We start from the raw sequence: 20,972 nt of genomic DNA, 5'->3' as shown, positions 1-20,972 counted from the left end.
GGGGAGCAAGTCATCCTAGTAGCACCCTACTGGCCCACCCAGACATGGTTCTCAGATCTCACGCTCCTCATGACAGCCCCCCCCTCAGCGAATTCTCCTGAGGAAGGACCTTCTTTGAGGAGGCAGACCCAGCCTTGGCGTTGCTGTGTCCGGTGCGAGCTTTACACATCTATTTGGATCACATGCAGAGCTTTAGAAGCTCCGAGCAGCTCTTTGTCTGCTTTGGTGGACAGCGGAAAGGAAGCGCTGTCTCCAAACAGAGGATCGACCACTGGGTCATTGACGACATCACGATGGTATATCAGGCTCAGGCTGTGCCACCCCCTGCGGGGTTATGAGCCCAATCTACCAGGAGTGTGGCAGCCTCCTGGGCCCTGGCCAGTGGCGCCTCTTTGTCAGACATCTGCAGAGCAGCGGGCTGGGCAGCACCCAACACCTTTACGAGGTTATACAATCACCGGGTTGAGCCGGTCTCGTCCCGAGTAGTGGCAGGCACGAGCAGGTAAGTTCCGGGACAACAGGCCGGGTGTACCGCTTGCGCATAGCACCTGCTGATAACTGCTGATCTCCTGGGATTTTCACGCAGAGTCTCAATAATGTACTCAGAATGGTTCCAAAAACAAAAACATCCAGTGAGAAATGCCTTGTTGATGAGAGAGGTCAACAGAGAATGGCCAGACTGGTTCCAACTGACAAAGTCTAAGGTAACTCAGATAACCGCTTTGTACAATTGTGGTGAGAAGAATAGCATCTCAGAATGTTGTCGCTGTTTTGGCGGCACAAGGGGGACCTACACAATATTAGGCAGGTGGTTTTAATGTTTTAATATATATATATAAACACTCGACAGCATAAAATGCTTGAGAAAATCATGCATCAGTCCAAACGCAACAGCCAGCATTATCTGCCGTTCATCTGAAGCACGTTTTACAATTTCTGGTGTCTCTTGGCCAACATCCGCTTCAGACACTTGAATAACTTGAGAAAAAAACAAAAGTTAATGGGTTCACAGGTTGGACAGTGCAGACTCATTGGCTTTTTACCAGCATGTCAGTTTTCACGAGATTATAACCAGGGGTTATTTTTACAGGGCGTTTTATTGCAGGTAAAATAGTCTACGAGATCATCTTTATCGGCGCGGGAACGTGCAGTCTGTAAAAAGTCTTTTTCCCTATGTCCCCATATAAACTAAGATCCAGCATATGTGATCCTCACAGGAACAGCAGAACATAAAGTATACTTGGTTGAAAGTGTCAGTCTTTGTTAGCTTTTACGCAAACTTCCGTGGCATTTCGGGAAATAACAGCAGATGAGTTAAAGATAATTGGAAAATCAAATTTACAAAATCAGTATTATGTATACAGTATACATTTTCTCAAACTTAATTTTACGAATGCATAATGCATTTATTTAAAAGGGAAAAATACTGTTTTAGTGAATAATTTACCAAGGCAAATAATTGATAAATAAAAAGCAAGTTGTTTTTTCGTTTTCCGTTTTTTTATTTCAAAACTGATATGGAATGAACGGAAGAGACACGGATTAAGATGCCTGTGTAGCTTTATACTGCAATACAATCTACCAGCTTCAGTGAACTATTATTACTGTTACAGTATTACTGTATTATAACTAAAATGTACCTAAACACCAAACAATAATGAATTATACTATTTACACAGAAAGTGAATCTAAACCTTTTCTTTCAATTTGTTTACCATTTCCTCAATTGCACCATTCAATATAAGTCAAGTAAGCATTTCTGCTCACCACCGCGGCACCACCTGAGGGGTGCGCATAGAAACCATAGAAAAAGACTTAGAGGCTGTTCAGACCGAACACATTCTTGTGCTAAAAAAGCAAGACACATTGCAACGAATAGAGCAGAACACAGTTTTTTTAACAGTTGAATTATTTTTAAATGGCAAATGATCTAAAAAATGTGTCACTCCTGCACGAGGACGCAAAATGTGTTTGGTGTGAACGGCCCCTTATTCAGATGACACAGCACCAGTTGAAGTTTCTCAGAATTACCTCTCAAAAAAGTAGCCATTTTAACATTTTTGTTTGAAATGATTGTAGGTAAATATCCACATCATCCAGCGATCATTTTGATCTCCGTGTTCTTAAAAATTCAAATATTGTTTTACTGATTGAGAAACCACTGCAAATGTTTTAGTGAGCAGTCCGAACTAATCAGGACAGAGTAGCGAATCGATTCAGACCTTTTTGCTAATCCGTTTGGCAAATTCACTGAAAAGAACCGACTCAAAAGAATGATTCATTGGTTAATCGTGAATCACTTGTTCTGATTCTACACAGCCGAAAGAAATTTGGGACACACGTAATTGCTGATATTGTCTGTCAGAGAAATGTTATTCAGATAAGTCGAAGCGCTAATGGTAGGCTATATATTTTGTTGGACTCGACTGGTCTCAGGGTTAAGTCCGAGTCCACGCTTGTTCGAGTCTGCGTCAAGACCAAGTCCAAATGCTCCAGAGTCCATGATAAGACCAAGACTATAAAAATTTGGTTCGAGACTAAGTCTCGAGTTCTACAAGACTGTGAAACAGTATCTAATATGCAATGATAAAAGTATCAAACATGTTGATGCCCTCACTACATTGCATATTTAATTTAGCAAGTGCTGTCCAGTTCATAATAATTTGCTGTTTCCAACATAATCCTTGTATATTAACACAAAGTTGAATGTGGTGTAACATAGGTTCACATTAAGCGTAAAATCACTTTACTGTGTTCTCTGTCTCTTATCTCCATGACAACTTATGACAAACATGGGCACAATTAGATTATAATGATTGGCTCCAGTCAGCATTACATATTATGATGTATGATCATATTATAACATGCATATCTCTACTGAAATCTATACCTTCATTTGGCGTCTTATCACTTTGTTTTAGAATATGGTTATAACATTTGAAATTGCACAAAACACACAATTATGCCTCTGTCTCACCACTATCAGCGGTTCAGCAACATTAGGTGACATTTATAGGTTGATAGCAAATGATAATGCCCTGTGATGTAATATTCTGAAGTATCAACAATCATAACATCTTTATGTTGCCATTATGCAGTTTCAAGGTTTATTTAAGGTCTTTTTTCTTTTTCTTGTCTTTACTATTATCCCCTCTTTGTCTTTCTTGATAAATTGATTAGCTCTGCTACAGAACATTGAGTATATTACACAGACATGTTCTTACTTTATACTGTTCAAAGCTTTTCGTAATTGTGCCCATCTTCATCTTCTGACACCCTAATATGCATTTGACTATAAACCTTTAAGAGCCCACTGAAAATGAGTTCTTAAGGAGAAACTTAAATTAGCTGCTAAAACCTCTCGTGACATTCCCCTTTCCATTCTAATTTCCTTTAAAACTATTTTACAGTTACATATTTTGACAGACAGACAGCTGAAGACACAGAAAGACAGACAGATAAACAGACAAACTGGAAGGCTATGGAAAGAGATCATTCTTTTGTTTGTTTCATGCATTTGTAATTTGGTCGTTTTTTGTAATTATAATAATAATAATAATAATAAACTTTTATTTTGTATAGCGCCTTTAAAAGTGGCTTCTCTAAGTGCTTTACATAAGTAAGAACAACCCAAAAACAACAAAATACACATAACCATAGAATAAAAATACACACATTTACAATAAAAGTGAATCAAACACTACGTCAACATAAAACATCGACTGAAAGCCAACTTGAAAAAATGGGTTTTTAGGCAAGATTTGAAAATACCAAGAGACTTTGACTCACAAATGTCAACTGTAAGTAAATTCCACAGCCTAGGAGCGTAATTTAAGAATGCCCTATCACCCATGAGCGCATGCGTGTTTGAGGGACTACTTAAAGGCCATGCTGAGACGAACGAAGGTTACGCTTTGGAGTATAATTAATTAGAAGGTCTGAAAGATCATTAGGAGCCAGACCATGAAGAGCTTTATATGTAAGCATGAGAACTTTAAAGTCGACCCGATACTTAACAGGGAGCCAGTGCAAGGACTCCAAGACTGGGGTAATATGTTCACCTGTTTTAGTCCGAGTTAAAATCCTGGCTGCCGAGTTTTGGACATACTGCAGTTTAATTAAGGTAGACTCTGAAACTCCAGCAAGGAGTGTGTTACAGTAATCGATGCGTGAAAATACAAATGTATTGATCAACTTTTCAGCTACAGAAAAAGATAGAATTGGATGCAACTTTGCAATGTTTCTGAGATAAAAGAATGATGTCCTGACTGTATTTTGCACATGAGGTTCATACATCAGAGAAGAATCAAAGATCACACCAAGATTCTTCAGTTTTCCCTGAAACTCAAGTACAGAGTCATCAGTAACCAATGGTGTCGGACTAGCATTACAAAGCTGATGATGGGTGCCAAGCAACATCACCTCGGTCTTGTCACTGTTTAAACAGAGAAAATTATTGGACATCCAGATTTTTATCTCAGAAATACATTTGGAGAGGAATGTTTCAACTTTGTTTTGACCATGCATGGAATGTATATAAATTTGCGTATCATCTGCGTAAAAATGATAGGTAAGATCAAGAGATCTTAGGAACTGGCCTAACGGGAATAAATAGAGGCTGAAAAGTAGGGGACCCAGAATGGAACCCTGAGGGACACCAGTGTATACTAGACCAGTCTCAGACCTGTGCTCACCCAAAATAACAAACTGTCTACGCTCAAAAAAGTAAGACTTGAACCAATTCAAAACTGTCCCAGAAACACCAAAGACTAAGTAAAAGATTATGGTCAATAGTGTCAAATGCAGCACTAAGGTCAAGGAGGATAAGGATCGAAGGAGTTCCTGCATCAGATGCCATTAATAAGTCATTGGTGACCTTAACCAGAGCCGTTTCTATACTGTGGAATTTCCGAAAACCAGACTGAAGTGGATCAAAGAGATTATTGACAGTGAGATGATTGTACAACTGAGTGGCAATGACACACTCTAAAAATTTTGCCAAAAACGGGAGATTAGAGATGGGACGGAAGTTATTTAGATTATCCAAAGCAACGTTTTGCTTTTTTGCAACTGGAGTAACAGCAGCAATTTTTAATGCGGCAGGAATGACACCTGTGCACAGCGATTCATTGATTATATTGAGCACCACCGGGCACAAGTAATCAAAGCAAGACTTGAATAGATTTGTAGGTAAAGGATCTAGTATGCAAGTGGAAGTTTTCATACCTGATAATAAAATAGCAAGTGCAGCATGATCAAGCTGCAAAAAAATTGAAAAAGGAGTACCTGAAAAACTAATGATGGAATATAAGTGAGGCAGGTGATGAGAGAATTTGTTTACCGGATGTTAGCAATTTTAGAATAAAAAAAATTAAGAAAGGTGTTACATAACTGATGAGAAGCAGTCAAGATGTTGGCATCATTGACTTTGAAGGGTCTATTTATGGTTTGAAAAAGATGGATTTCGTTGATTATCCACAATGATATCTGCAAAATAAGAGGATCGAGCAGTTTCAATTTCTCCTCTGTAGTCACTCAGTGAATTTTTCCACGCCAGATAATAACTATTCAAGCCAGATAGATGCCATTTTTCTCCATTCTATGACAATCTGCTTTCACTGAGTGCAGATTGTCATTGTACCATGGAGCGGAACGAGTATGCAAGATTTTACATGACTTTAGGGGGGCAAAGGAATCCAAATTAGTAGTAAGAGCATTATTTAACTGTAGTATTTGTTCTTCCAGCTGGATGGGGTATAAAGTAATTCTAACCATTCTTACAGTATATCAGAGAGACATTAAACCCCAGAGAGTTCCGAATGTAAATGTGGAATTTTTAACCTGATAATCTATAGTGCAGTGTTGTAAGAACAAAAAACCCTTGGACACTCAAATGACAAACAAGTTAAAATGACACTTAAAGAACATGAAGCTTACTTGGACAAAATCGATCATGTTGAGCATTGCTAGAAAGAAACAACTAATGAAACAACACTTTAAATACTAATTGTTATCTCAAATTGTAAAAAATAAATAAATAAATATTTAAAAAAAATAATAAAAGTTAACAAGCTTATTTTTTTTTACTATTCTTACTAGGAATCATAACTCTAATATACACTATCTAATACGTTCTTTGAACTTTGGCTTCGAGTACAACTAACTCAGAATTATCAAGTACAAAATTGTGGCTGTGTGGAACACCCATAAGCCCTTGCGCTTGAATAAATTAGGTACTGTATGTTTGGTGAAAACAAAGGATCTTATGTAGGTAAATAATTGTTATTTAAAAATATAGTTTTCATTCTTGTGACTGTTTTGTTGTAGCTGGTTGATAGTTGTGATTTGTGTGAAGTCACCATTAGGGTGATTAGTGTTACCTCTGGTGAAGCTGGAGACTGTAAAATTTATGCCTTTCTTCTTAATTTAACTTTTACAAAAGTGCAAATTTATGCGCACTAAGAAGTACTGAGGTGAATCCAATGTGCCATACTTGCTAACTGAGATTCCAGTCATAATTTCCCTTATAATGTGTAAGACGTGCTATAACTTAATATAAATAATTTCATAAAAACAATGATACTTTAATCACAGGAGAGTTACAGTTAGTTTACTTGTAACAAGTTAATGTTGCTTAAAATTAAGTTCAGTTTACTTGAGCTAAATAAGTATGTTTACTTAAAAAAGCATGCAAACCTACTGTCTTCTAAAAATCTAAGATCAACTATTAGATTTTACAGTGAAGAGTTTAATCACAGGTTCAAAACATGGACAAAAATGCATAATTGATAAATGTCTGGATAAATAACATATTGATAAATGCCTGTCTGGAAACATATTCTTTTTGCAGTCAACTACAACAGTGATGGTCAAAAGACATTTACAAAACAGGCACTGTTTGCAGACATTGCTCGACACGAGTGCTGTATACTGATAATACATTGACATATGATCATTTACGTCGAAATCACCGGGGAAAGATAGCATGCGTCACGCACAGAGCCGCAGATGAGCCGAAACTGCACACACTCCTTTTCGTTTTTAAGCAAGCACTCAGTGCTGATTCAGACAGGCTTAAAACAATAACTAAAGCGATTGGGGTGTTCATTGCCAGTGATATGTTTCCCTACTCCACTGACGAAGATGTGTGATTTCCGCGTATGATTAAAACACTCGAGCCGCGTCACAACATCCCTTGTATCCATTTTAATAGCAAAGTTCCTTCTATAGTGATGTACAGCTTCCGAATATTGAATATATGTGCAGTAGAGTTTGAAATGCATTTTATGTTGATGCATGTAGCGTAATAGTGCAGGTATTATGTTAAAATGTTGCTTTAGTAATTAGAGAAAATGTTTTTTTAGTTAAGGACCCTGACGAAAATTAACCATGGTTTTACTATAGTAATATTGTAGTAACCATGACTGCTGTCACCATGATTTTCTTTGCAGAAATTGTGGTTTTGATACAATTAACCAAGGGCATAGATTTGGCTTGAACATTGTGTGTGTGTGTTGTGTGAAGAATTACATGTTTCCATTGATCATTGTATAAATACTGGGGGGTTGTACTTGCTTGTTTTGATTATTGGGGGGAGGGGGGGAGGGGGGGGTGTTACCTCCCTCACATCCCCCCTGGAATCTATGCCCCTGCAATTAACAATGGTTTTACAACAGTAATACTGTAGTTTCCATATAGTAACCATGATTATACTATATATTGTAAACATGTCAGTAACCATGTTGATTTTGTGGTTACTATGTTTTTACTACATATACCATAATTAATCTGTGGTTACTGTAAAACAATTATTTTTATTCAGGGCAAACCTGTTGAAGTGTTTTCTCACAAATAGAGTATTCTTACTTTGGATTTGGAAGTAATATTTTTTTTTTCTGTACATTGCAAATAACGAACCGTACCGAAACTGTGACCTTAAAACCGTGATACAAACCGAACCGTGAGAAATTTGAACCATTACACCCCTAGTATGTAGAGACATTATAGATATACAGTACAGTTTAGAATCAGCCTTACAAGAGATTGAGCTGTATGACATCAGCAAAGTGGGCAGCAGATACTGGAAGTTATAAAAACACGTGGACAGTAACTGCAGGAGAGAACTCACTCCCTTGGGCAGGGAGAGAGAAGAAGGAATATACAGAGAGAAATGTGTGTGGTTTTATGGATGAGAGAGGGAGAGAGAGAGTGAGAGAGGTTTAGAAACAGGCAAAACCAGAGAAAGAGTGTGTTTGTGTGTGTTTGTGTTCTGAGTGGGCTTTTCTTCTGCTGTGAATCTCCTCATTGTTATGCAACTCACAGAGCGAGAGACTCACCCTGGACAGGATAGCAAAGTGTTTTGGACACTCTCTCTCTCTCTCTCTCTCTCTCTCTCTCTCTCTCTCTCTCTCTCTCTCTCTCTCTCTCAATCTCACACACACACACACACACACACACACACATACATACACACCAATGCAGACACCTGGGGTTTAAGGCTGTCTCTTTTCAGAACTTGTATAGAAATGTATACACACAAGTTAAAGGTATAGTTTACCCAAAAATGAAAATTCTGTCATTATTTATTCACCTTCATTTCGTTCAAAACCTTTATGACTCTTTTTATTCCATGGAACACAAAAAGAGTTATTCTGCATGGTGTTCTGGCTATTTTTCATACAATGAAAATAAATTGGTCAGTAGCTGTCAAGCTCCAAAAATGACAAAAAGCACTACAATCATAGTCCATATGACTTGCAAGTCTTCTGAGACCATGCAATAGCCTTAGCCCTAAAATCTCATTTGCATTTGTGCAATTTAAAATATGGTGTGTCAAGATGCATCGCTCAAAACGTCATTGGTTCTTGTGTGTCTTATGATCATTACCTACGTGAGCCTAATCTTCATGCACCAAATTTAAATATGCATAAGCACAAATGAGGTTTTAAGTTTTCAGAGAATAACAATTTCAGTCTGCTTCTAATAAAGTTATATGGCTTCAGAAGAGTTGGAATATAGCACAGAAGTATGGTAAATAGAATACTTTTATGATGCTTTTGGAGCTTGTCAATATATGCTTTCATTGCCTGTGTTCCACAGAAGAAAGGAAGACTAACATGTTTGGAACGACTTGAAGGTGAGTAAACAAAGGCAGAATTTTCATTTTAGGGTGAACTATTCCTTTAACTGAAGGTGTTCCTAAAGCCACTCAGCCCACCACAGTCGTTTTTCACAGGGTCTTGAGACGGACTTTAGGACCAGGGAGAGTTCTCCCTCAGCAGCGAGCGCATACAGAGCGTCTTGAAGAGGAAACCCCCACAGGAGCTCTCGCTGCCGGATACCTGAGACATCTCAAATCATCCCCTTCCTCGCGCCGCATCTGACCGACAAGCGCACGGCGCGCCACGGAATGCGCAGAAGCGTCCGACTCTCCGCTGGATGAGGGCGCGCGGTCAAGCCATGGGTCCCCCTTCTTCATCTTTGAGTTCTTAATGCATTGTGATGTCAAAGTCTTAGAGACCCCTGGAAACCCTTTGAATTCGTCATACGGCAACGTCTGTGCTGGAATAAACTCTCAGCTGGTGAATACCTCTCTCTTCGGATGGATGATTTGGTCAGATTCCTCCTTCATCGTGATGCGCGCTCATTTTGTGTCCATGTGTCTTACTGACTGACCGCGGATACATTTTTGGACGTGGGCTGACGGTAAGCTTGTGTTAGTTACCCGTGCGAAGTTTAAAGTGTGTGTTTTTGGAGGTTTCGTGGCGATGCGGGGGTGGCGAGTTGATCTGCTGTGGCTCGTGAAGATGCCAGTGTATATGTGAACCTTTACAAGATATCACAATCATCTAATCATTTGTGGAGTTTGATGCTCAAACTATGTCAACTCATTTTCACTGTTAAGGTTCAATTCTAGAGTGAATTTCGAGAAACCTGTCAAGAACATAACCGGATCATATTTCATCCCAAAATCAAAAGAAAAATATTTAAAGCAAAAGCAAAATTATATTTTGCTTAAAGAAAATGAAGGCTAATTAACATTGTGTCATTTTCCTGACAATAAATCACAGCCCCCTCCCCATTCTAATTACTGCAATGCGAAAAAATATTTTTTAAATCCTAGAGTATTTATTCATCATGGTGGTATTTGCTGTACTGCCTTTAATTTATGCTGATTTTGAACATTGCGTCTGGAGAGGACGTTTCGTATTACTGTATTACAGTTATCAGAACCTAATAAGAATTTTAACTGGGAATAATTATAATTACAAACAAACTCAAAGTAAATCATCCGGACTTTTTATGATAATGAGAATTTAATGGGAAATATATTTAATCGCCAGCTAAATAGGCTAATATCACAATGCATATAGGCTAGATCTTAATTATTCCAAAAGACTTCATTTTCTTTATACAGAATATAATTTCTTTTTTCTGGTAAATATGTCCCTGACATTACTTCTGTAGATGCCTCTTTAACTATAAGATTAACTATTCAGTTAACACCTCAGTGTGAGCCACGACTTTCCATAAGCGTAAAAAAGACAAGAATTTAATCGTTATCATTACTGACTAAATGAAGGTTTAATATCCCTATAATTCCAGGTGCTCTAGCCTACGTGTGCAAGCCCGCTATTATACCACATTACAATATATGATCTTACATTTTGGTATCTAAACTAAATAATTCTGGAAAACGCAATGTGATGTGTTGCACCATTTGAAATGGTTTGTTTAAAGGCGGTGTTTGCGGGAGTATTGCACCCTCCTGCGATGGTGAGGGGAGAACACACGCACGCACACACACACTGCAGTGGCGTCTGATCACAGTCTGCAAGAGAGGGAGAGAGAACAACAATATGTGCTTACTGGTACAGTTTAGACCTCTCTGAGAGCTTTTCACACTTTTTGAAAATTGTTAACCCAGGGTCATTGTTTTCCCTCGGGTAACTTTCCCCATGTTACCCACTGTTTATACTTGAATTAGTAGTTAATCCTGAGCAGGTTTTGAGGTTCAACACTGTACATTTGTAAACCGTGGGTTAGCATTTTTATTAACGTGTTTACGAGGTTAATAAAGTAACTTATTATTACAACTGCTGGTCTTGAATAGACCTTTCTGCCAAAAATGTGAAACAGTACTGTCTCTTTATCACTCCAGAGGGCAATTTTCCACAGCACGTGTAAGTTACTCTAACAATACAGTTGGCATGAGTTTTTAATGAGACAAGTGTTGTTTAGTTTAAGATTGGTTGCCTGTTGCTAAACAGCTCGCCTTAACATTTTTGCACCACTTTGTATAACTGTATATCTTTGGCTCCAAAATGTAGCAGGACTTAATATAACCCCCTTTTAAAATGACACATGTGAAATTTCGCTTAACCAAGGGTTAAAAGAGGCCTTAACCTTGGGTCAAAAATACATTAACCAAGGGTTAAGCATAGTGAAAAGCCTTAAAGGGATAGTTCACCCAAAAATGAAAATTCTCTCATTATTTACTCACTCTCATGCCATCCCAGTTGTGTATGACTTTCTTTCTTCAGCAGAACACAAAGATTTTTAGAAGAATATTTCAGCTCTCTAGGTCCTCACAGTGCAAGTGAATGGTGACAAGACCTTTGAAGCTCTAAAAATCACATGAAGGAAACATAAAAGTAATCCATATGACTTTAGTGGTTAAATCCATGTCTTCAAAAGTGATATGATAGGTGTGGGTGAGAAAATGTAAGTAATCTTTTTACTTTAACTTTCAAGCAACAAAGGCCTTGTCACCATTCACTTGCATTGTATGGACCTATAGAGCTGATATATTCTTCTAAAAATCTTTGTTTGTGTTCTGCAATAGACAGAAAGTCATACACATCTAGGATGGCATGAGGGTGAGTAAATGATGAGACCATTTTCATTTTTGGGTGAACTATCCCTTTAATGCCGACCTGATTTTGTTGTTTCAATCCCTGTATATCTCCTCTGAGTAATTGTTGCTGTTAGACAATTAAAGTTCCCTGTGTCTCATATGGTTTTTGTGGACGCTTGTGGTCACACAATATAAGATCAATGTGCTCATGTGCCTAGAAAAGAGAACTAAGATTCATGTGAGAACAAACCCAAGGTATAGGGATTAAGCTTATCATGGATGAAGCCCTTCTATACATGTTTATACTATATTGTGGGGACCAAATGTCCCCACAAGGATAGTAAAACCTGAGATCACCTACTTTGTGGGGCCTAGCCAGTGGTTCCCATGAGGGAAATGGCTTATTAAACATATTAAACAATGTTTTTTTTTCTTTTTTTTTTTTCTTTTTTAATGTAGAAATGCAAAAAGGTTTCTGTGAGGGTTAGGTTTAGGGGTAGGGGTAGGGTTAGGGGATAGAAGTTATCATTAGATCTGTATAAAATCCATAAAATGCATGGAAGTCCATGGAGAGTCCCCACTATGATATAAAAACAAGTTTGTGTATTCTATTCTGTTCCAATGAAGACACATTGCAGCCCTCACTTCCCTTATGCCACCTGCAAAAATTCTCAATCTTATGCGTAGGCTTCCTCGTTTTGGTGTGTAATCATCAGTACGAATAAGCCAATATCTTAATACTAATGATGACTTTAGGTTCTTCCCATAAACGTGAGCTAAGAAGACACAGATGAAAAGTTGGCAAAATTGGCTTTGACAGCGCCATTGACTCCTCTTAAAGGAACTGTCACTTTGGATGTGACATCGGGCACTGTGTGTGTGTGTGTGTGTGTGTGTGCGTGCGTGTGTGTGTGTGTGTGTGTGTGTGTGTGTGCACGTGTTTATAAAGAATGCATCTAGTCCCATGGTGGGGCTCTTATTGCCCAGGGTGAATTTGAAGATGGACACACACACACACACACACACACACACACACACACACACTTTATCCCATTAAGCTTTGGAGAGAGGGGACCAAAGAGATCTGGTTAGAGATTGCATGCCATCACCAGAGGCATTTGGATGCCCTGTTAATAAATAAGGCATGTTCTGTCGTGAGTTTATTTTGCCAGGAGCTCCGGTTAGCCACTTGTCGATAAAATCTGTGAAGAAGATCTTGTGAAAACCAGCATGAAACCAATAAGAAAAAAATTTAATTTAATGTGATGTGGCCATTTGACTGTGAGTGGTGCTGAAAGGACAGCTCCCTGTTTGAAGAAGCTTGAATACATCTGTCAGAACGTTCTCTACTCTGATACATCAACAGGTCAATTCGAGACCACGTATCACTTATATGACAAAACCACTGTGACTATTGCCCCTGATCTGTGGAAAGTTATAAGTCATGTATGTGGCACTCAGATAAAAGCATTAATTTGTCATTTTAAGCTTGCATCAGTTTTTCAGAACTTGCTTAAGCAGAATACACACTCTAACTGACCTGCAGACTGTCTTGCTTGTGTAGGGGAAGTCGGAGTAGATAAGGTTACAGTTTCTGAGTCTGTTGCTCTTTTGATTTGAGTTAATTTGGCTGTGATACAGCAGATTTTCCCAACTGTTTTTGTCTTATGTTCCCTCACAGCTCCATCAGTAAGGCTCATGTACTCCTTCATCAACACCAAACCCAAAATTTTCTTTTTAGGTGCTACAACAACTGTGCGTTTTATTCAATTTCACACAAATCACGGGTACTATGGCTGTTTAGGACTTTATAAAACTTATTTCTCGCACTATTACTCACACCATGCTATGTTATTATATCAAAATTGGGATGTACCGATATGGAAATTTTGGCCGTTATGATAACCGATAATTCATTATATTTGGTGGCCAATAGCCGATATATTTGCAGATAAATCTAAATCTGGATATAAATAAAAGCATTCTGTGTTCCTGATTACAAAAATAAAAGGCACAGTTTATAAAGCCACGTCCAGAGCACTTCAAATGAAATCAAACATGTAAAGTGGATAATTGCTTTTTTTAAAACAACTCCAAATGCGGAAAACAAGGAACATGCTAGGAAACATCTAAATCTTTCTTTTCCCATAATCATTTACCAAATGTAGCCTACTTTGTTAAATACAGAAAGTTAGTTAAATACAGAAATGTTACATTCCTATGGCCAACTTTTTTAAAAAATTTAAAGTCTGTTGACTTTATAATTAATTTGATGAGTGAGCTACTTTTATAAAAACAGTGCATTGCACTTAATTCAAACTTGTCAAAAGACCACAATAAGGAATGCAAACAAGTCTCAAACTCACTTTCAACATGATAATATGCTTTTAAATACAAAAATGATAAAGAAACAAAATGCATGTGTGGCATGGATAAGTAAAATGGAGTGTTTATTCAGATCCAGTATGATTTTCTAAAGCAAAGTCTGCTGTGTGCTGAATTGGGAATCACTCCGTATGTTTACATGCACTTTAAAAGTTTGATTTCAGTTGGATAAAAACGATAATTTGTCTTTTTAAAATGTCAGCACTTAAGTCCGACTGAAATAGTACCAATCCAATTTTTGCAAACCGGACTAACAGACCTAGATAATGTGTTTGTACCCCGGATTTGTCCAGCATGTATACATGTTAACAAGACCATGCTCAGAAAGATAGAGTGTATTTGACCTGGAGGTCGAACACAACACAAACAAGTAGGCGAATGCTAGACACATACATTTTTAATAACAATTTGTACCAAAATTAAAGAATGCAAAAAATATACAGAGCTGTAAAGTTTTCCATGTTGTGACAGTTTTATAAATCTTGCTATTGACAAGCTATATAGCAGACTTGTTTTGTTTGGTTTTGCACAAAAGTTAAACTGGAAAAAGTTTACATCAATTCATCAGCTGACGTCCTTCCTTCAAATATTCTATTATGCATTGTGTCATGTATTAAGTATAGATGACAGATGAAGACTGTAGCTTGACTACGCAACAAACCCCCCATGTATGACTGTGTTTTAATGTTGCTATACAACAGCTCTAAATCTTGGATAGGGTTAACTTGTAAAGTTTATGTATAGGTTTGTGTGTGTGAGAGTGCTCACATGTATGAGATATAGTTGCATTGTTTTCCCGGCAAATAAAACACACTCTTGAGACCCCCAGTTTCTAAGGGACCACTTTACTGGGCACAGTATCAATAAGAAGCTTCTCACTATCTATGCATGTGTGTGTGTGTGTGTGTGTGTGTGTGTGTGTGTGTGTGTGTGTGTGTGTTTGTGTGCATAATGAGGAGAGTATGCTGTGGGAAAGCCCTCATTATAAAACAGTTTGAGCTCTCAGGCCATTAAAGTCAAGTTGAGAGAAAGAGATAGAGAGTGAGGAAGTGACTAAAGGATACTCAGGTGCATTGCTAGATGACTGAAACATTAAGCTTATCCTCTATTGTCTTGTCAGTAATGACTACTATTGGAATCCTTTGGGTTGAGGGCTCTTGTCAGCTCTTGATCAGGTGAGGTTTGTGACCAGGGGTTCATGCTAATTGAGTGGTTTCTCAAAAGAATAGTAATCGATTGGTAATAAGAGAAGTGAATGCATTGATTGGGGTTGGTTAGAAGTTGTGGGCCTTTTGGGAAAGTCCATACTGGTTTCCTGTGAAAAGTAGTAACGAGACGATCTTGATGGCATGTGTGTATGCATTGGACTGTATGTTTGGAGCGCACATGTGTAGTGATTGAACAATATGGGTTTTTTAATGGACAATGCCGATGCGGATATCCATAAAGCAGGGTAGCCGATAGGTCGATACAATGCCGATATATCCCACAATTTAATATAGTAAATAACAAAAACATAAAATTCCTAAAAAAATAAAAATAATAAACTCTTACTTAGCAATATATTTACTCAATTTCACACAAAATTTTAACTTTGTAAAAAATAATCTAAAAAAAAATAAAATTGTATTTTTAATAGTAGATAGCAATTTCTTATTTCTGTTTAGTCATCATATTTTTACAATTAATTTCCCTACGAAGAAATTGTTAATATTGTCACGTCGTCATTGTCTTCACTCCTGCCACTTCGTCTTCGTCATCACCCCTCTGTTCATAAGGACTCTTATGTTGACACTGTTATTGTCTTCTGTTGTAGTTTTCCCTAACACTACAATTACCATGATGCACTACCCTCATCACGTCCATCTGTTCCCCATCTTCCACAGCTGTTCACTGTTCCCTCATCAGTCATCTGTGTGAATATATAACCTCTTGTTTCATGCACTCATGGTCAGTTCTTTTTCCTTATGTGTTAATGTTAAGATGTAATGTTAAAGGTGCATATTTAGTTTTTTGTATTCCTCCATGTTGATTGTATCACCTTCCTCGTTTCCATTAAACTAGCCTGCGATTAGATCCATTGCTCTCTGGCCTCATCACTACAAAACATTACAAATATATTAGGAAGAAGGAAATAACAGTACACACAGTAGTCCAGCAAACATGGATGGCATGTGCACATCAACATTACAGAATCAAATAAATTGCACATAAAGTGCATAGTGAATCAGACATTTACTCATAGCACACGTGACGTGCTTTTACTTTGAAGTTGCACTCACGCCCTCGTGCGGATCCAGCATGAGCAGGAATCTCCTGACAGTTTAATTGGCCTGGATCACCTGCTTGGATTGTCACAGACTGACCATCATGATTTGTGAATCAGAGGAACTTTTGATCCTGATTCTGGCTGATAGAATGCATACTTCAGAGGAAGATATTAGATGAGCGATCGACGGGAAGAAAACACTGGATTTTCGTGAGGTTCGTGAATTACATATTTTTAAACGAAATATCTGCATATTTGCAGACGGTATATACAGTAATGGAAGTTTTACTGATATTTGCCTTTTATCATTAGAAAAGAAAGTTAAAAGTGACAGGGAACTGCTGAGGACTGTTAGAATACGTGCTATAGAGGTAAATAAATGAGTGCTCCACAGGATGCTGGATCTGGTCAAGTTGTGTGAGGTTGGTTTATTACATCTGTTTAAACGATATATATGCATATTTGCAGATGGTATATAAAAGAAGTTTTATTGATATTTGCCTTTTATCATTAGAAAAGTTACAGGGAACTGTTGAGGAGAGACTGTTAGAGGAAGATACATGAGCGTTCAACAGGATGCTGGATCTGCTGAAGGTGTATGAGGTTGGTTTATTACATCTGTTTAAATGAGATATGTGTGTATTTTCAGATGGTATATGATATTAGTTTTATTGATATTTGCCTTTTTATCATAAGACAAGACAGTTAAAAGTTACAGGGAACTGTTGAGGAGAGAGTGGGTAAATGAAACAGGTGAGCACTTTAACATTATGTGCTCAAACGCGTCTGCCGCTGCTCTGATATGCGGACCGTTTAATTGACACTGTGTTGCACACCGGTCTATTATTGTAGTAACACGATGGCATGTAACAACAAAACGAACTGTGACTGGTCGTTTACATATCTCATTCGCTTCACATGCAAGCAGGTGATTCTCAGCGCCCTCAAGAAACAAATTGACCAAACGGGAAAATTTATTGGCCAGTGCCGATAAATGCCTCGCCGATATATCGGTCGACCACTACACGTGTAGGTAAGACGGTCAAGTGTCAGAGGCCTCGCACCCCAAATATTCACAAACATTGAGGGAATTTGAGTTTGAAGGATGAACATGCACACAAATAAATAAATGCAATGAGTTTAATGTGTATATATTTGTATACTTTTTGTGTACAATATGCAACCAACTAGCATTGATGCATGCAGCTATGCACACAAACTCATTTACTGCTGGATTTCCTGTTGCAGATGAAGTCTGACATGCAATCTTTCCTAGGGTTTTTTTTCCTAGGGTTTCTTTTCTCTCCCTCTATATTACTGTCACTTTCTCTCTCCCTTAAGACTGTCAGACTGTCAGAACACTTACTGATTCACACAGAATAGTATTGAAACCTGCCGTGTGTATGGCTTGTGTGAATCCGTATGGGTTTGTTTTTGTGGATCCAATTTAATCTCATATGCAAGAATGGTAACAGGGCGCTTGCAGCACAGTGATAAAAATTATTTTCTTAATCAGTATTTTTGGCTTGTTATCCTATAAAATATTTACTTGAGAAGCAAACATTTCTAAAATAATAAGCCTCGTTATCTGAGAATGTATCTATCTTGAATTAAGTTTATTTTTCTTACCCCATTGGCAAATTGTTTTTCTTGTTTTAAGCATAGACCTCACTAGATATTGTTAGATTTACGTTTAAAACTAGAACAAACAATTTGCCAATGGGTTAAGAAAATTCAACTTAACTCAAGATAAATTCTCTGAAAACATACTTAATATCACAAAATATGATCCTGTTTTAAGGATGTTTTAATGTTTGTACTGAAAAACAAGACAGAAATACTGATTTAGAAAATACATATATACTGAGAGAGGGGGCCTCTTCTATATATTCACGCAATATAGTATATTGTAATTTTTCTATATATATTTTGCTTAATGATTTTAGTCACATTTTAGCTTTTTAAAAATTTACAGATTTCACATTCTTTCAATTTATATGACGTCATGAAATCACATTTTTAATAATGATACAAGCTGTTGTCACTGTTTGAAATTTCGTACACATTTTTAACAAAACAATTCACAAGGTAGGAACCTAATAATGAAAATTAGGGTCACGATTGTGAAATTTGGCTGACAATTAATTGTCAAACAAATAATTGCGATTATGATTAATTGCCTGTTTTAGGGCTATGATGATTAATTGTCTGTTTTAGGTGTTTCATGAATATGACGATTAATTACCATACAAACTCACTATATGTGCTTCATGCACACAACAAAGTAATTTATACAAATTTAGCTTGGGTCATATAATAAAATAAGGGTATATGATTTCCTTTTCAGGCTTCAAAAACATATGAATGACAGTCAAATATAAAATTATAAAATGTAAAATAATTAAAATAATATTTTAATTATCAAAATATGTCTAAATAACAAAAATATCTCTCTTATTTGTCCAATTTACATTTGATCCATTGGACTTTTTCAATGTTTTGTTTTATTTAGCTTCTTTTGTAACCCAGCCAACCTGTATAGCTATTATATTATATTATATTATATTATGCAATAGTAAAATATTTCTGCCTTAAATTCTTCACTTTCACACATTATTTTAAGGCTCTCTGATTAACTCACAAGCCCTTATTTCTCGTGAAGGAAGACTTTGAGATTCTGTTTCTTGCATTTTATCATCTCCACAGAAATAGAGCAGGGCATCTCCTCTGTCTCACTGCATGTTATTAACACTGCGGGAATAAACCCACAATGACCATGGACATTTGCCGTTACATGGCCATTAAGTGAAACTGGAGCGCTTTGCGTTCACAAAATTAATACGTTTATACCTTGTTTTATATTTTCGCGGGAGTTTAGCGCAAGCCTCTGTAGACGGCGTGCACATCAGAGCGCTTGAGAAGTGGTTCATCTTCACATGCTCTCAAGAGAGCTGCTCTTGTGATGTCCACGGTGCAGTTCCCTGATATGCTCGGAGTTCAACTGAATGAGACACAAGTGCTTTTTCCTGTGCGCTCATGAGACAGCATGCAGGAAAAGACGAGGCTGAATCCAGCTTCTTAATTACTTTGTATTCAGTAAAAGGGATTCGGTGCTTCGACACTACACAACTCTGTCACTGGTGAGTGAAATGTTAATATTTACTTGCCAGTGGCTAATAACAGACATTTTTTCGTCGCATATTCGAGTGATTTACTCGCAATGTAGAGGGCTGGTCTGGGATTACATGAAGAGACAGAAGCAATTGAGACAGCCTAAAAAGAACTGTGGTGAATTCTCCAAGAAACTTGGCACATCCTATCTGGCAGCAACCAAGAAAAACTGTGTCCAGATGTACCTAGGAGAATTGGGGCTGTTTTAAAGGCAAAGGTGGCCACACCAAATATTGATTTAGCTTTTTTATGTTTACTGGACTTTGTATGATGTTAATTGATAAATGAAAACTATTTTTCATATAATAGTTGGGGCGGCTGTGGCTCAGGTGGTAGAGCAGGTTGGCCACTAATCACAGGGTTAGCAGTTCAATTCTTGGCCCACATGACTCCACATGCCAAAGTGTCCTTGAGCAAGACACTGAACCCCAAGTTGCTCCCAATGGCAGGCTAGCATCTTGCATGGCAGCTCTGCCATCATTGGTGTATGAATGGGTGAATGAGTCACAGTGTAAAGCACTTTGGAACTGTTAAGGTTAAAAAAGCACTATATAAGTGCAGACCATTTACCATATTTATGGCATTATTTTTGAAGACATCCTCACTATGCAACATTTTTCACAAGTGCCTAAAACTTTTGCACAGTACTGTGTGTGTGTGTGTGTGTGTGTGTGTGTGTATGTGTGTGTGTATATATATATATATATATATATATATATATATATATATATATATACACACACACACACACACACACACACACACAGATGAGCCAAAACATTATGACCACTCACAGGTGAAGCGAATAACGTTGCTCATCTCCTAACAAGCCACAAGTCAAGGCCTAGGTAGATTAGAGGCAAACTATCAGTTTTTTTGTCATTGTGTTGAACGCAGGAGAAATGGGCAGAAGGCCTGAGTGACTTTGACAAGGGCCAAATTGTTATGGCCAGACAATGGTCACATGAGCGTCAGAACTGGACCTTGGTCACGTGGACGGCCGTGTACGTGTACGCCATTTACCTGGGGAAGTGATGGCATCAGGATGCACTGTGGGAAGATGACAAGCCGGTGGAGGGAGTGTGATGCTCTGGGCAATGTTCTGCTGGGAAAACCTGTGTCCGGATATTCATGTGGATGTCAATTTGACACGTGCTACCTACCTAAACATCACTTCAGATCAGGTACACCCCTTCATGACAATGAAAATCCCTGATGGCTGTGGCTACTTTCAGCAGATTAATGCGCCCTGCCACACTAAACACATTATTCGGGAATGGTTTGAGGAAC

The 20,972-nt window shown here is 37.7% G+C and overlaps 1 protein-coding gene across 4 annotated transcripts in view; it reads left to right on the top strand.

Moving 5' to 3' along the window:
- The first annotated feature begins 9,378 nt into the window (after window positions 1-9,378).
- LOC127446798 (interleukin-1 receptor accessory protein-like 1-A) overlaps window positions 9,379-20,972 on the top strand; it is a 146,890-nt gene continuing 135,296 nt past the window's right edge. For all 4 annotated transcript variants that reach the window (XM_051708020.1, XM_051708019.1, XM_051708018.1 and 1 more), the window contains exon 1: window positions 9,379-9,705. The gene's annotated coding sequence lies outside the window, so the exon portion shown is untranslated. The remainder of the gene's footprint in view (window positions 9,706-20,972) is intronic.

This window comes from Myxocyprinus asiaticus, chromosome 10 (genome assembly GCF_019703515.2).
Source record: "Myxocyprinus asiaticus isolate MX2 ecotype Aquarium Trade chromosome 10, UBuf_Myxa_2, whole genome shotgun sequence".
Lineage (NCBI taxonomy): Eukaryota > Metazoa > Chordata > Actinopteri > Cypriniformes > Catostomidae > Myxocyprinus > Myxocyprinus asiaticus.
Note: the sequence above shows the minus strand (reverse complement) of the source record. Positions and strands in the feature narration are given on the sequence as shown.